This window comes from Marmota marmota, unplaced genomic scaffold (assembly GCF_001458135.2).
Source record: "Marmota marmota marmota unplaced genomic scaffold, marMar, whole genome shotgun sequence".
Taxonomy (NCBI): domain Eukaryota; kingdom Metazoa; phylum Chordata; class Mammalia; order Rodentia; family Sciuridae; genus Marmota; species Marmota marmota.
This window is the reverse complement of record NW_026000185.1, coordinates 3,133,193-3,150,434: the sequence shown is the minus strand read 5'-3', so window position 1 is coordinate 3,150,434 and position 17,242 is coordinate 3,133,193. Positions and strand designations below refer to the sequence as shown.

Below are 17,242 nucleotides of genomic sequence, written 5' to 3'. Positions count from 1 at the left end.
CGACCTCTGTCTTGCTGTTTGCTCTTTTATCTTTCCCAGACCTGCCCTGCAAGGTGACTAGCCAGCCTCCACATGAAATCTCTTCTTTCTCATTCAGCAATAGTATTGTTTCAGCAATGCTGAAGCCACCTTTGCGAAGTGTCTATTTAATCCCAGCAACCATCTGAGATAGTTTTTTTAGTGTTTATTTCCATATTGATGGGCATTTATTAAGCTCTTACATGTGCCAGGTCCTAATACTAAGCATGATAGGCACATAGTTCTGTTTATTCTTCAGAATTACCGTTCATAGTGACTACTTTCACCATTCCCGTTTTAGAGATGAAAACATTGAGACTTAGAGAAGGAACTCTGTGTATTATCTAACCACCCTCACTGTAGTGCACCAAGAGAACACTGTACTTCCACCTTTTGGTGAAGCAATACTGTTGTTGTAAAAATAGAAACCAATTGTCCCAGGTCAGAGTTTCAAGAGAAGTAATGGAGGAGCTCGCTCCACATGCGTCTCTCCCCGCAACGCTTCTTTCATAAGGCTGCAAAACTAGGTCTGTGGCTCCTGGCGCTTCTCTGTGTTCTCTCCCCCTTTAACTCTGTGTCCTGTTCATGTGGAGTGAGCATCCCTTCCACGTGGCCACGGGGCTGGCTTCTGAATGCAGAAGGCTGCACAACTCACGTCAGTCTTCTGAGCCAAAATAAATTGGCAGAAACGTCCGATTTGACTTTTTCTCCTCCTTCAAGGCCGATGCTTTTCTCATTACGGAGAGAAGAATGACACTTTGTCTCACCCAGAGCTCCCGCGTCCCTCGTAATTGCTGTGCGGTTTCTGGTTGGAAGCCGCTCATTCTGCCGGCTCCGAACTCTGCTGGCCTGCATCCCCGGTGAGATTAGGTTTCTAGTCCGTGTTGGATCCCACGGCCACTTCCCAGCGTGGACTGGCCCCTGACGCTGGCTTCACTGTGCGTCATTCAGACTCCTTTTGTGACATGGAACAGGTAACACACTCATGCTCTCCACATCTGGATCTATCAATAGGGAAGAATTAAAACATGTCCAACAATGACCTCTTCAACTCTCAAATTAATGCGAGTTAACAAACTCAGAAACGGTTTGAAAGAATTGTCTGTACCAGTCCCTAGGTCCAGCTCTGGAGGAGGGTGAGCTTTGGCAGCCTTGGGTGAACTGAAGGCTTCCAACCTTGGTGAATGAACTCTCCTGTGTCTCAAAAGACGGCAGCTACAGGAAATACAACCCAATACCAGCTCCCTGCAGACAGCTTTTCCTTTAATTCTTGGGCCACTTTTATTCTGTCACGAGGACATCTTTACCATCCTAAGGACCCAGGGAAACCTGGACTATATCTCAGTTTTTTGCAGTGGCCCCAAAATTAATACTGAAAAATCTCTTGAGCATCACACAATTGGAAAAATCTAAAAGCTGTCATTGTTCTAGTGACCCATTAAGTGGGGATTCAGAGGAGATGACAACATGGATCACATGCCTATCACCCCCCACCCCAACCCCTGCACACACCACTTCAGCCTTGAAGCAGAGTTTCAGCCTCTAACCAGGCTGAGAGATCCAGATCATGCAGTTTTTTTTCTGAAGTCAGTTTCTAAGCCACCTGCCCACCCTTGTAACCAGGTGATGCCACGTTCGTCCTCTAGGTCTCCTGCACCCCAGCACTCCCCACCCACCACCTGCACTTGGCCCCGGTGCTTTGCTTCTGTCTCCTGCCGCGTGTCTTCTTGCTCCAGGCCCCAATTCCATGTCCTAGGAGGGGCCTCTCCTTAGGTTTTGCTTTAAGACTTGGTCTGCTAGAGGATGTGCCTCTATCGTAAGCAGATGCAGCTGTTGAGGGCTAGACCAGACACTGCACACCAGCCAGGCTGTGATGTGGCCAAGGTCCCGCTAATGCTCAGAATCCCTTTGAGAGATCACTTTACTATTCCCTCCTGATCTTTGGGCTGAAGCCATGGTGAGGTTTTGAATGATATTTCCTAAGTCCTTTGCTTTATGGAACTTTTGGACTTTTTCTTCTTTTGGTGGGCGTGTACCAGGGATGGAACTCGGGGGCACTGGGCCATCAAACCACATCCCCAGCTCTATTTTGTATTTTTTATTTAGAGACAGGGTCTCACTGAGTTGCTTAGTGCCTCGCTTTTGCTGAGGCTGGCTTGGAACTCGCAATCCTCCTGCCTCAGCCTCCCAAGCTGCTAGAATGACAGATGTGCACCACCTCACCCAGCTTTTTATTCTTAATAATGTAACAATTGGGCCTGTGGTCCTCTAAAACGTTCTTCCTCCTCTGCCCCCCAAAGTGACACGTTCTAACAGTTCTTCTAGTGGTATGTTCATTTCCACTCAGTTTTTAAATAACAAATGGAACATCATTGTTTCTTCTCATAAAAATCCCAGGAAGCCAGGCCTGGTGGCCCTTGCCTGTTTCCCCAGCAATCTGAGAGGCTGAGGCAGAAGGACTGAAAATTTGAGGCCAGTCTCAGCACTTTAGCAAAACTCTGCCTCAAAAATAAAAAGGATGGGGGGTGCGGTTCAGTGGTAGCCCATTTGGGTTGAATCCCTAGTACCAAACAAATGGAGAAACAAAAAAATCAGGAAGAATTTGAAATTCAGTAACTCACAAGATTCCTGGTCATACTTCCAGGTCTTGTAAATTTTCATCCCACCACTCACGTGTCTCCCCCTTGTCACCCTGAACGTTGATTAATACAGTTGGTGTCACTAATGCCCAGGCTATGAAAACTCTGCTGAGTTTGCTGCTATCACTTTCCCAGCATCTGAACCGTGTTCTCTCTGCCCGAGGAACCGGCTCAACTTGCAGCGCTGAACTTACCCAGCCCAAAGGCAGGAAAGGCTCTGGTGTAAGCCGCCTGCTCCTGAGCATGACTTGGCCTCTGTCCTGCATTCGCCACCCCACAATCTGTCTGAGCACAAGACTCGGTTCTCTGAGGTTCATCCACCAACCAGAACACAGCCAGCATCCCAGTCAGAGAACTGCAGAGCCAGAGGAGTCCCTGCAGTTGGTCTCTGTGTTTCTGTCCATGGTGCTGAAAGCATCCTGGGTTCCGGAATCAACTTTTCCACCCTAGTAAATGTAACAACATGACAATACTTAAATCTGTGTGATGAGGGGTCAGGTACTTTCCTATAATCATCCTTTGGTCTCAGTTGCTGGGACTGCATGCAGATGCTCTTGGTAGCATAATGGAACGTGACTGTCCCCAATCACAAAACTAGCCCTGCTCAGACAATACCACTAACCACAGGTGGCACAGGTGAAAATTAAATGAAATTAGAATTCATGTCCTCAGTTTTATCATCCACTTTTCAGGTGCTCAGTAGCTACAGGAAACTCGTGGTCACTGTATGTGACAGTGTGGACATGGACTGTTGGCACCATCTCAGAAAGTTCCATTGCCTGGCATTTTCCCCCAGGTGGGTCATCACCGTGATAGACTCAGGCGTGACCCCAATACATCCACATCTTAATCACTGGAACCTGAGAGTGTTACTGTAGTTGGCAACAGGGACTTTGCAGATGTGACCAGAATAAGGACGTTGACATGGAGAGATGATCTTACATTCCTCTGTTGGGCCCAGGGTAATCACAGGTCCTTGTAAGAGAGAGGCAGAGGTGCCAGGGTGAGACGTGATGGCAGTGCAGCCATGGGTGGTGCTTTGTGGAGTGGGAGAGAGCAACCTTAAGGCGAGGAATGCTGGAAGCCACTAGAAGCTGATAAAAGCCAAGAAAAAGAGACGACCCTGTCAGGACCTCGGGGGGAGTTAAGAAACAACCAGTCAAAGAAACAAACAAACAGACAGCAGCCCCAGGGACATTTTGACTTCATGTCACAAACAGATTCTGGACTATGACCTCCAGAGCTTTAAGAAAATAAATCTGTGTTGTGTTAAAGCACCCAGGTTTGTGGCAATTTGCTATAGCAACAGCAGGAAAAATGATCTCATCACCATCACCCTCTCATTAAGTCCTTGCTTCCAGTTTGGTTCTTGTAATTTTGCCTTCTCCTTAATTAGACTGTCCAAGTGACCCCATTTGCAGAACCGAGCTCGTAAGCAATGCCACCTTGCTCATTTGAGATGCGCACACGGGCTCATGAACCACCTCTTCTCTGAGTGTGGCTGAGGGAGCCTTAAACAGTGTGTCCAGAGGTAGTGCTGGAGGGAGGACAGGTGGGGGCAGGACAAGGGCATCTGCACAGCCTGGCTTTCTGGTTCTGGGGGACGGGGTGTCCAGATGAGAATGTCGTGGCTAAAGACCCCAGTGGACATCAGAACCAGCTGTCATTCCAAGACCCCAAAGCACAGTTCAGAGAAAGTGCTTCAGCCCTTCCTGCCCCGGGGCCGAGTGTGGTTCTCCCAGCCCATCGTGAGGTCGTGGGTGTGATGACTCAAACTTCCTCTCTGCTCCTCCACCTGCTCCTTTCCGCCCAGGCTGACTTTTGATGGATTTTTTTTTTTTTCTGGAAAATTTTCCTTCACCCAGTATACACTGTCATCCGAATCACTTGTCTTTTCAGTAACAGTAGCAACAATAACCGCACAGATACTGTGATTATTACTGCAAATGTGAGTTGGGTGTTTCTTCCCTGTTAGGCACAGTGATGGGAAATGCTGGTACGTTCCCTGACTTATTTTAGGAATGATCCAGTGAAGGCCACTCTGTGGGTGTCTCAGTGCACAGAGGCACTCTGTGGACTCAAGGCCACGCACCTACTTAGAGGAAGCCTGAAATTGAACAGCCAGCCATGGCTTTGGAGGTGGCCTGCGTAGTAGCACTCGGCAGGAAGTTCCCTTCCGGACTCTGAGTCCCGAATGCCAAAAACCACGTTATCTCCTTTTATTTCCCCACCCTTGTTCCCTCAAAGGTCCTAAAGCATGTCTTGGAAAACCAACGAAATCTCTTTGAAGTGTCTCATGTAAATTTCCTTCTTAATTTTTTCAATTCCTGGTGAGGGCTCCCACCCAGAGGGAAAGTCAGTAAGAAGAACAGCCCCCAGATTCCCAGGGGGCAGGATGTGGTGGGAACACACCAGGCGGGGCTGACGTTCCCATCTGGCACTTGTTGGTACACTCTTTCCTGAGCCTCAGTTTCCTCACCTTGTAGTGGGGGATAATAATGTCCAACCCAGAGTCCCCGTGAGCATGGGGTGAGTTGGGGTTGCAAGCCACGTCAGGTATAAGGTTTATAAATGATCATCGCTAGCAGCCACGGCAGCATTACTTCTGTCCCCAAGCACTGTATATATTCAAGTGCTCATCGACACTTCGTGTTCATAGTCGGCTTTGATTCGTTGGAAGGCGTGTGTATTCTAACAGTGTGATTCTTAACAACACGTGTTTCTTTTTTTTAAATCTGACCTCTTTAGTGATATCATCAGAAAAGACTACAAGTGGGACACAGTGGCATGCTCTTGTGGTCCCAGACACTCAGGAGGCTGAGGCAGGAAGACAGCTTCAACCCTGCAGTTCCAGGGTAGCCTGGGAAATTGAGGAAGGCCCCAGGGATCCTGTCTCCAAAAACAAAGCAACTGCAACACCAAAAACAACAGCAAAAAAATGATGACAGAACACAAAGCAGTTTCCTCATTTCACGTTGTTGCTTCAAATTGCATCCTCTTTAAGGAACAGCAGCGACCCCAAAATCACCAGAATCCTATTGAAATAAAATTTTAAAAATCAATGAGTTTCTTGCAGTGCATACAGAAAGTATTGAGAAAATTAGTGTCCCTGTGGCTGTAGATAAATCCTCCTGAGCGTGACCTCTGCTTCCCTGGGCCCTCCTCCCTCTCTCCAGGAGGAACACTACCATCTTGATTTCCCTTCCCACTGCGCCTTCCCTGGGCCCACCCAGCAGACCTTTTGTGGCAGGAGGGTCTTTTTAAAACACAAATCTGACCATGTCATTTCCATGGCTGGCTCTCTGCTGTGGCTACCCATTGTTTAAAGAATCCGATTCAAACGACTTTCTATGATTTCCTGGATTCTCTTCATACACCCTCAATCTTATTTCCTGCTCCTGCTTCTTCGGGACCCACTTCCTCCCCCCATATCACCCCACTCTCTGTGCTCTTTCCTTGCCGCGGTGAGGCTGTTCACGCTTTCCCTCGGATTTCCACCTCACTCTCTCAAATTCTCCTTGGGAGTCATCTCGTGCCTCTGGGTTGGGACCCTTCCTGCTCTAATCTTGGTTTTCCTGCATCTCTCTGCATCCCAGTTTTAATCTCCACTTGAAGATGGGCTGTTTTCTCATCTGGAATCATATGTTGTATTAGTGTAAAAACCAATGCTTATTCTGAGCCAACCAGCAGCTAGCAGAGTAGACAAAAATATTCCTCCTATAACTCACACCACCTAAAACATTGTCAGGAAATACATAGAAGATGGATGGATGAGTGGATGGATGCAAGACATCCTTTCTAGGTGGCTGTGAGACTCAGCAACTTGTCTCTTTCTGATCCAATCCAGGGGATAACCTTGCAGAACCAGATGTAACTCAGGATGTCTGTACGATGCCTTCAGCATCCTGAATACTAGAGTGTGTTCAAGGGCTCTTCTCTGACCTCACACACAGTAGATGTCTGAGCTCTGTAGGCTATTTGTAGAGAGTTTATTTCATCTTTGCAGAAAGCTGCCCCATATAAATATTAGTCAGTTGATTTCACACAGAGTTAAAACAAGCTTTTAAAAGCCTTTTACCTCTCTTGTCCCCAAATAGGTACTATAGACAGATTCTCAGAGCCTGAGGAGCTTTGTGGGATTTGGTAAAGTGGAAGTTATATTCTGTTCAGAGGCAGCCTTCGGGGAAGCTGTCTTGGGATTGATGGTGCACTTAGGTAGACAGGGTCGGGTACGGCGAGGGGTTTTAGGGTGGCAAAGGTGTAGGGGATGATCAACCTTCACTGTGTATTTGCAGGAGGACATTTGGAGATGCTCACCTCAGTTCCAGGTGACAGGATGGTGGCCAGGTGCTTAGGGAGCCAGGGCTTCAGATTCAAATGATCTGAGTTCAGTTCCAGCTTTGCCCATTAGCCCAACACTGGTGATCCTAGACCCAACTCCAGGCTATGTGACATCCACACAGGTCAGTGAATCAGCACTGTCCAACAGAAATACACTGTGGGGACAAGGATGTGGCTCAGTGGTAGAGTACTTGCCCAGCATGAGTGGATTCCTGGGTTCTAGCTCAGCCCTGGGGGGAGGGAGGAACAAAGAGGAAAATAAATTGTGGGCCACTCATGTGAGCCTCATGTATAGATTTTTAATTTTTTTTCCTAATAGCCACATTAAACAAAGTAAAAATAAATAAGCAAATTTAATTTCAGCATTCTGTTTGACCTACTATATGCCAATTTATAACCAAGAATGTTTTGTTTGGCTCTATAACTCTCTAGACCTAAACCAGTGTCATTACATCATGCAATCAAATAAACTATTGAAGGGGTGGTTTTCATCTTTTTCCTTGCACCTTACACCTACAGGTCTCCCAGTTCAGGTCCCTGCATTTTGGATGCTCAGGGACCATGCAGGGTTGGTGCTTTGGTGCTCAGGACCTCAGGACAGCGGGTGGAGCTGCAGGCATGAACAGATCACTCAAGTTCCAAGCTTCTCCCACTGGAATCGCAATCCCTGCTTCACAGAGAGCAAATGGGGTGACACTGGAGTTGTCATGTGCCCTGTGGTTCCCCTCTTAGAGTAAGGAGAGATGAAAGGTGAAGGTCACAGCACCCTTACCTGAGTAACTAGGCTGTTTCATGTCCACCGAGGGCCTGACACTCGTGGGTTGGGAGTGCTTCTGCCGGGCACTGCCTCCAGCAAATCCCACGTAGAAGGTGGATTATTTTGCGAGAGCCACCATAATGAAGAACCACCAATTGAGTGGTTTCAGCCACAGAAATCTACTGGTCCACAGTTCTGGTGACTGCCAGTCCAAGATCAAGGTCTTGGCCAGAGTGGTTCTTGGTGGCTTTTGAGAGGGAGCACCCACCCCTTGCCTCTGACCTCACCTTGGGTAGCTGCTAGCCATCCTTGGCACACCATGTCTTGAAGGTGCACCCCCCAGGCTCTGCTTCACCCCCACATGGCCTTCTGCAGGGAAGCCTTCAAAACTCCTCCCTGCTAGGAGATGCACTTGCATCTCATCAGCTCCCTACCCAGTCTGACCTCATCTTCACTAATGACATCTTCAGCTACTCTATCCCCAAATAAGTTCCCATTCCAAGATCCTGGAGGCTAGAATTTGAACATTCGAATTTGGGTGAAAAACATTTCAACAGATAATTATAGGCATTCGATGGATTTAAACCAGACATATGAATTAACAGTAATTGAGTATAAAGGTAATTTGCTGGCTACGTTGAGTAGGTTCCAGTATTCCTTGTGACCTGAAGAAGAGACATGTTAAAAATTGAATAAGGAAAACCAGCTAGTGAAGAGAATGGAGTCTGCCCGCAGGCAGTTATGCTGTGGAGAGAGGCAACAGAGTCCCATGGGAGGATGTACTAAGGTTGCTCTTTCATAACTTTAAAACTATGTTTATTGGTGCATTATGACTATCCATGGTAGTGGGATTCGTTGTGATATATTTGCACCTGCACATAGCATACTTTGGTCTATTTCATTCTCTCCCCCCAATTCTCCTCCTCTACTCTACTGATCTCCCTTCTATTTTTATGAGATTCACCCACACACACCATTTTTTTCTCTTTAGCTTCTGCATATCTGAGAAAACATTTGACCCTTGACTTCCCGAATCTGGCTTATTTACCTTAGCATGATCTTCTCCGGTTTCATCCATTTTTCTGCAAATGGCATAGTTTTGATCCTTATGTCTGAGTGAACCCCCTTGTCTCTATTCTTGAATTAAATGTTTTTATTTCATCAGCCTCAGTTTTCTTAGCCAGCACTGCCTCAGACTTCTTAGATCAACTAGCTACATCATATTAAGTTGCCCACAATTATTTGGCCGAATGTCTGCCCTGGGAGCATCTGAACAAAATCACTCATTGCTATACCAGTTCCCTCTTTCCCGCTAATAAGGCATTTTTTAAGTATATTTCCAAAAAATGCATGACATTCCTTGCATCCACCTTGACATTATGCAAAACTCTTTCTTCTTCCTGGAGTCAACAGAGCTCTACTCTCCTCCAAACTCTAAAGCCTCCTCATCTCTGCATTTCAACAGGCAGGTGTCCTTACAAAGCCACACAGCTTAGCTACAGAAATGAGTATTTATGCACTGATCAAACCTACACTTGAGATTTGAGGCTCTCGGCCTCCAGTGGTGTGTTGGTTGCTGTGTGGGCTTAGAGACCCTCATACTGGAGCAGAGCCAGTTCCAGAACAGATTTGGTCTAAAACATACTTAAGAAAACAGTTAGGTCTCAATACTGCCGTGCTTAGGCTTAGTGGGTTGTGTTGAATATGCAAAGTCCGTAATGTTTGATTTCTCTTTTGTTCGGATGAGAGGTCTAGCCATGCTGTGTTTGAACCATCAAAAGGTCCCTGTTCCATTTTCTGACTCTCCACATAAAAGCTGCATCATGCAGCTGAGCCTGGTGACATTGCAAGACTTTTAAGGTGGATGCAGATTTTAGGAAGAAGTTTGGTGCAATAGGAATGTGTGGGGAATTCCTATCTCAGCCAGAACTTTCATAAACCGTCTGAATTTGAGGATGTAAGAGAATTACCTGGGCTCGGCTTCCTCGCCTGTTAAATGTGCATGGAGGATACCCATCCTGCCCACCTTCTGATGTTATGTGTGAGGCTCCGGAGGAGGATAGCAAACACTCTCAGTAACCTTTACCTCCATCTCTGGCTGAGTTACTCTGATGCTGGTGGTGGAGAAGACGATGGCCCTCTGTCCTACTTACTAAAAGGACCATCTGTTTCCTACATCTATTTCTGCTATTCCAAGAATTGAGTTGAGAAGGAAGTGCCATTTAAATCCTCAGCTCCCCTTCCCCTGAGTGGCTGCATCCTGGCCCGTGTCATTGTCACACTGCCCTTCAGCTGGCCGGCAGGTGTTAGGTCATCCACCCCGTGTGCATCTATACATGCTGCAGCGTCCGCTGCCTACACTGATGTAGCCCAGCCCCAGAGTCGGCAGGTTCTGTGACTCAGAAAATATCCTCATGGATTTCTTTTTCATTTTTGTCATTGATTCTGACACTCTAGGTGTGAGGTTTTCCCCTCCTTCCACATGGCATCTGGCACACATTTTCTGCCACTTTACCATCCCACCTGGCCCTCCCTGGTCACCCTTCAACTTGGTGGAGATGTCACTTCTCCAGGAAAGCAGCTCTTGATCAACCTCTGGTTCTTCATCTTTCTCCTCTGGTGGCACGTGCCATTGCACCTGTGGCCCCTTGGCTCCTGCCTGGCTGCAGCTGTGGGATGTCCGGGCTGCTTCCCTCTTGTTCCCCCTAGAGCCCCAGAGCCATGCACAGTCCCTCCATCCAAGGGATGCTCCGTACTTCGCTGCTGAAACAATTGCATGAATATCATGTTCTTGCCTATTTGAATAGTTCACAGCCCTTGCTTTCTGGCAGTCTCTCCTAATTTCATTTCTTCCAAATCCAACTATAATTCATTTTACGACAGACTTTTTTTTTTCTTTACCAGTTGGCCAACTATTAGAGCCTAAAACTTAAGCAACACACAGTGAAAGACAAGGTCATATTTTATCGTCTTTGCCTCTTGCAATAACCAGATTAGACACCTTTCTACAAGAGAGGTGAGTGCAAGCCAACCGATATTTATCATGTCAAACACCTGATTACAAAATCCAGGAGCAGCGAGGGAAATGCAAAAGATGATGCAGAAACCTGCCCAGAAGGAGCGTAGGGTCCTGTGAGAGGTCTGGGATTTCCCGGGGAAGGAATGGAATGATTAAAAATACACTCCAATTTTTTGGCTTTATAAATTTATTATGCACAATGCCGGGGTGCTAAGTATTTCCCGAGTCGTAACCATGGAGGGTCTCCTCAAAGCCGTGTGATTGTTTGAGCTATGTTGTGTGTCCAGGTTAGAGCAGGGGCCGAAGTTGAAGAAGGCAGGTTGGTGAATGGCAGAGGGACGTGAACCTTCTGGACCCCTGGAGGACATTGTAAGGGGGGGGGGTGTGAGAAGACGTGGTTCTGAATTATGGATATGGAGGATGTGGTGCCCACACTAGGCCCTGATTCGTGTGAATGCCGACCTTCCCCTTGGACAGGGTTTCTCAGCATCTGTAACCTGATCCCAGTGGAGACAGGTGGTGATTCTCTCTTCAGCACTGTGACTTGATGTTTTCAATTTTCCAAATCTATTGTCTGCCCCTTGGTGACATCCTTAGGGGGGTCCTTTAGATGGCAAGATGCACAACGCAGCTGCTGTCTCTCCAGGGTACTTGGCATGTGTAGCAACCCTCTTACAGGGACATCTATCCACTTCTCACTTTAGAAAGTGGCAGGGACTCCCCCGCATGGCTCTGGTGGAACAGGTAACAGTGACATTACACAGAGTAACCTAGGCAAGCTACTTAAAAACCATCCTTTTCCTTTGTGAATTTGGCTAAATGTAGTATTAGTAGCAATGGCGGAGCTTACTTCAACTCATCTTGAATGTGGATCGGACACTGATGCTACCCTGATGGTGGGACTGAGAATCCCCCCCTTTCTCTAGAAAAGAGTGGGCTGGTGACCAGAGATGGACAATGAGCATCTGTTTAGCATTGAGCTTTCCTCCATATCTACAAGGCCCAGAACCTGCACTGGAGTACAATTTGAAATGCACTTTCTGTCTCTGCCCTTAGGGAAAGAGTTTTTGCCGATGTGTATCAGCAAGGTTCTATTTTCCACTTGTTCATCTGCACTTCCGTCTCTACAACTCATTTGTGACTGTGGTTGGCAGCTGGTGAAGGGATGGCATTGGTGGCAGGCACCCACAGTGACCTAGTCTCTGCTGCTGTCACTCTTGTGTTATTTACAGCAATTTAAAGTACTAGATGGAGCCAAGCATGGTGGTATATGCCTGTGATCCTAGTGGCTTGGGAGGCTGAAGAAGGAGGATCGCAAGTTCAAAGCCAACCTCAGCCTCTTAGTGAGGCCCTAAGCAACTTAGGGAGATCCTGTTTCAAAAAAAACGAAGAAGAAGATGTAGAAGGGCTGGGGATGTGGCTCAGTGGATAAGCACTCCTGTGTTCCATCCCTGATTAAAAAAGAAAAAAAAATAGATGGAGTCCTTTTCCTGCTCTTGACACTGAATTGTGGTTACATAAGAGATTCTGTTGGGTAAAGAAGATAAAGGCCACAGAGACCTTCCTCCATGTTTGTTTTGAAACTGGCTATGATGTGTAATTATTTAAAGATCAAAAGTTAAAAGTCATAGTGGTCGTAAAGTTTGGCTCCAGGGTAAGATTTAGATTGGTACAAGTTTCATTGCACTTGGACAGGGGAAGTGGGGGGAAGGGAGGATGGGAATAGGAAAGACAGTGGAATGAATTGGACATCACTTTCCTATGTTCATACGTGAACACACAACCAGTGTAACTCCACATCATGTGCAACCACAAGAAGGGGAAGTTATACACCACGTAGGTATGATATGTCAAAATACACTCTACTGTCATGTTTAACTAAAAAAGAACAAAAACAAGTTTGTCCATGCATCCTTGGGTGACCTCTAATAATGTGCTTAGCCTCTTTGGCTTTTCAAAGCCTTTGACCTCTGAGATGAAGATAGTCTTTGTGCACACATCCATCAGGGGCCTGGGCTGCTCAAGGGAGTTCCAGTTTTAGGACGTTGAGGGCATCGACATGTATATGGTGGAAACCCTTCTGATTGTATCATTGCTATTTTCAACAGTAGCATCACTGTCATCAAGAGCATGATTGACCCACCTGGTGTCCTGCATCTCAGCAGAGGAGGAACACCACCCCCTGCTCTCCTGGTGTTCTCCAACTTTGCTCAGATCCTTCAGGAATTTGTCAGAATATTTCAAAAAAACTATTTTGGGGCTAAATTGCCCACCGTAACCCTTATAGATATCAGCCCGTGTCTTGGTGTGGAGAGGTCAATGACAGATCGTGGAAAGGACCTCAGATGTGGAGGAAGACCTCCATTTGAGTTTGGGTCTGCTGTTCAGGAGCAGATCCTTTAGCTTTAACCTTATGCTTTCTTGTCTGTAAAGTGGGGGAGCTAAAAATCAGCTTCAAGCAGCGCCTGAGCAGGTGAAGTCAGGGAACGTCCCTGAACCAGACAGAGTGGCCAACACCGTCTGGTACTTAAAGAAGGTGCTCAGTCATTCCTGGCCGCTCTTGTATCCGTGAAAGGTAATAACAGGGCACACTGGGCTGTGTCACAGACAGATGGATGAGGCCTGTGCCCTGTGACTTTCGGCAAGAAATCCTGCAGGACAGATTCGGGCTGCTGCAGTGGGGTCGAGTCTTTTCACGAGGAAGAGCAAGAGCTAATGGCTTTGACCTTGTTCTCTGTGCCCCGGGTGCCAAGCCAGTCAGAGTGTATCTCGGTAAGAGTAGGGCTGAGGGGAGGAGCTCAAGATCCCTCTTTCCATCCACAAAACACTTTGAGAGTGTGTGTGTGTGTGTGTGTGTGTGTGTGTGTGACTGAGACACAAGACAGGGGGTGGGGGGGCTCCTGTACTCAGGGAGTTTACACTCTAGTTCAAGCCAGATAGGAAAATGCGTATACCACGCCCACCTTGGACAAGGCTTTTAAAGGACAATCTAGGGTCCTCTGAGCCCCTGGGACAGGGATGAACAAGATGGGAAACTGATTTTCCTAAGTACCTGCTGCTATTGGCTGGGAACTTCCCTGACCCCAGAGGCTGCTAAGTTTTTATGAGCGTAAAGCTCAGCATATTTCCCTCTGGAAATATCACCTCAGAAGTGCCCCTATCGGCGTTCCGACTTGTACAAAGTACCATAAATATTTGATTGTCACTAACTTTCGAGGAGTTGAGAAAAAAAACAACCCTACATTGTCTTCTGTACCTCCAAATGGAAAATCAGGATGGAACACTTTGCAAACATGACACCTCTTCAACCCCAGTCTGCCACCCACCGAGTCGGTGTGTGTTTCTGGGGCTGGTGTTTGTCAGATGCAGCAAGATGTCTTCTGTCCTCTGAGCTTCCCTGGCAAGGCCAGGAAGCGAAGTGAAGCAAATTGCTTCCTCTGGAATCTGTGATGTGGATCCTTGTTGTTATCTTTCTGCACGTTCCTCGTTGTGAATTATGGCCTCAGGGCAGCTGCAGAGTTCTTTATCCAAGAGGTGCTTTTCCATAAGCCAGCACAGTTAGGGACTGAGGTTTGTGTGCTTCCCAGAATGAGGTGGCCTTCGAAACCATCTCCCAGAGTTGACGGATCCAGAGTTGAAGAGTCGACAGATTTGGATGAAGAGCACTGAGTGGTTGTGTGCGTATGAGCAAGGGGCGCAGTCCGCGCTACCTCCAGTTCTAGTGAACTGAGGTGACAAAGGCAAGGCTCTCGTGAATCTTGCATCCTCAATGCCTAGAATAGTGATTGGTATTTAGTTGGTGCCCAAGGAATGGTTCTTTCCACTACCATTGTCATCTTCATCACCGATACCACCACCTTCTCCACCCCAAGCCTCACCACCATCTTCACTATCCCCAGAATCATCTTCACCTTCTTCACCATCACCACCATGGTCATCAACATCCCCAGCATCAGCACCATCTTCATCACCACCACCACCACCACCACCATCATCTGCACCACCATCATCACCACCATCATCACCACCACCACCATCATCACCACCACCACCATCATCACCACCACCACCATCATCAACACCACCTCCATCATCTACACTGCCACCATTGCCATCTTCATCCCGCCACCATCTTCATCTCAGTATGGATTCAGTAACAGGAATTCTTCTGTTAAACCAGGTTAGGTTAAGACTGAGGTCCCTCCACTTGCTATTTCACTAGTTCCCATAGGTTGGAATGTATTTTTCTGCTAGGTGAGCATCTCAGTTCTCTCACCTGTAAAGGAGACTGTAATGTCATCCTCATAGGGTTTGTGAGGATTAAAGCCTCTGAATCACAGTAGGTGACCCATCCAGTCCACTGCCCTCACCTCTTTGTGTTCTTCAGAGGAGGAACTTTGGTGGACTAGAAGGGATAACTTTCATTCCCACAATGGGACATACGTGCTTAAGTATTTTTAGATGACAAAAGTCATTCCTACAGATTTTACCCCTCAAGCTTCATAGGACGCTCCTTGGGAAGAATATCTAACACTGTGGGTAGTTTATGAATAAGGAAACCGGGGCACACGAGGGTTAGGTGACCTGCCGGCCGCTCCACCAGTGTGAGCTTGACTTCCTAGTGTTTGACTGGGATCCCATGAGGCAGCATTGGTAGAGGGTTGGAGGGTAGCAAACCCTGGAAATCATAGCATAGGGGCTTTTCTTTCATTTATTTTACACTGCAATCCAGTTCACTCCCACGAAGGTTTCATGACAGATGCGAACTCTTACTACCCTGTGCCTCTCCCATGCCGTACTGTTTATTTAAAGATGATCAGGGTGGGACCCTGCTTGGATTTTGGAACCTGGAGGCATCCCCTGCAGAATGCCTTTCCCTGGGGTTGTGTGTCAGAACGCTTCAGAGGGCCTTGGGCAGTGCTGATGGCAGGTCCCAGGTGGAGTCCTGGTGCCTGACTCTAAACAACAATCCCATAGTTACTACGGGGGTGAGGGGCCCTGTCGTGTTGTATCTCCCAGGTTCTTTTTACCGAAACCCTCCTCTCTGTTTAGGTTCTTCTGATTCTTTCCAGTTGTTTTCTAGCCTTTCCACCATCTTTCTCCTGGACGCTGGTGGTTTCATCCCCTGGTCCCCTCTTTCTCCCGGGTCAGTGGACAGGAGTTTGGCTCTGTAGTTATCAGTGAGGACAGGGGGTTCCTGGCTCTGGAGGATGGCCACTCTCCACGTGTGCTGGGCTTCCGTCTGGCAAGGAAGGCCCAGGGCTCCCTAGACTGGGCAGTGCCGAGGGGGAGCCACCAAATCCCATCGAGGAACCCGAGGGCACTGGCTTCTCCCCTACCTGGTGCACCAGACAAATTCCAGGGTGGGACTGGAGCCAGGAGTGTGAGGGTGCTGCATGTGCTGTTGACCCAGATTTTCTTTCTGACTTTAGGGAGCTGGAATTTAAGAAAAAAATAAATTTCCCCAGGGGCTCTCTGAACTAGTACCTGTTCCTGGCGGCCTCTTCCAGCCCGACCTCCTCCTCCTCTGCGTGCTTTAATTACAAGTGTGATCACCTGAGCAGACCTAGCCAGCACCCCACCCCCACCCCAGTCCAGCATGATCCCTCTTCTCCTAGCACGGAGGCTCTGCCCTAAGCAGCTTCCGCCAGGAGGGCAGATGGGACCCTTGGAACCTTTCCCTCACTGAGCAAGAGTGACATGACCAAATACAACTGAAATGGTTGTGACGTTTTCCTCTTGTTGTTGCAATTTTAACAATAAAGGAAGAACAACATATTTGCAGCTTTAAATAAAGGGGCTGCTTGTAGGGCTTCAGTAGGGATTTTTTTTGTGTGTGTGCAAGATTTTATTTTTCCTATTGAGAGAAAAGAAAATAACAATGAGCTTGGAAAAAAACTAAAGTTGAAGAGAAGGAGAGAGCAGATGCCCATTCCTTTTCCTCAAAGCACGTATCATCCCTGGGATTCTGTGGGCATTGGTGTGAGACTTTATGATATACCTCTTGCCACATTCGACTCCAAAGCCTGGGGACAAAGATGGTTTGGGATGTCACTTCCCATTTCACTGGATGTGAATTAACCAAATCTGTTTATTTGATGCTGACTTCAAGCCAGGCCCGGTGTGTGTTTTGTTGGTTGCAATTTGATTTTTAATTTGATCCTTCCAATAATGCTCTAAAGTCACCCATCATTTTCCCCATTAAATGGAAGCAAATTCTGGAGCCCAGAGTATTGCAATGACTTGTTTTATGTTCACACAGAGAGGCTGCAAAGGAGCTGGGCTTCAAACTCTTCCAAGTACTCGTCAGGACCCTGTTTTTATTAACCAGGCAGCACTGTTACAAAATCATTCTCAACGATGTTCTCATGGGAGTTTTTTATTTACCTATGACCATCTCTTTCTCTCCTCGGGCTTTCTTTGTCGCCCCGTGTCTCTTGCCCTGCTACCCCCAAACATCCCTATCGC

The 17,242-nt window shown here is 47.3% G+C and overlaps 1 protein-coding gene across 33 annotated transcripts in view; it reads left to right on the top strand.

The window, feature by feature from the left end:
- Nucleotides 1–17,242, top strand: part of Rbfox1 (RNA binding fox-1 homolog 1) — a 1,613,147-nt gene that overhangs the window by 1,429,374 nt on the left and 166,531 nt on the right. The gene's annotated exons all lie outside the window — the stretch shown is intronic.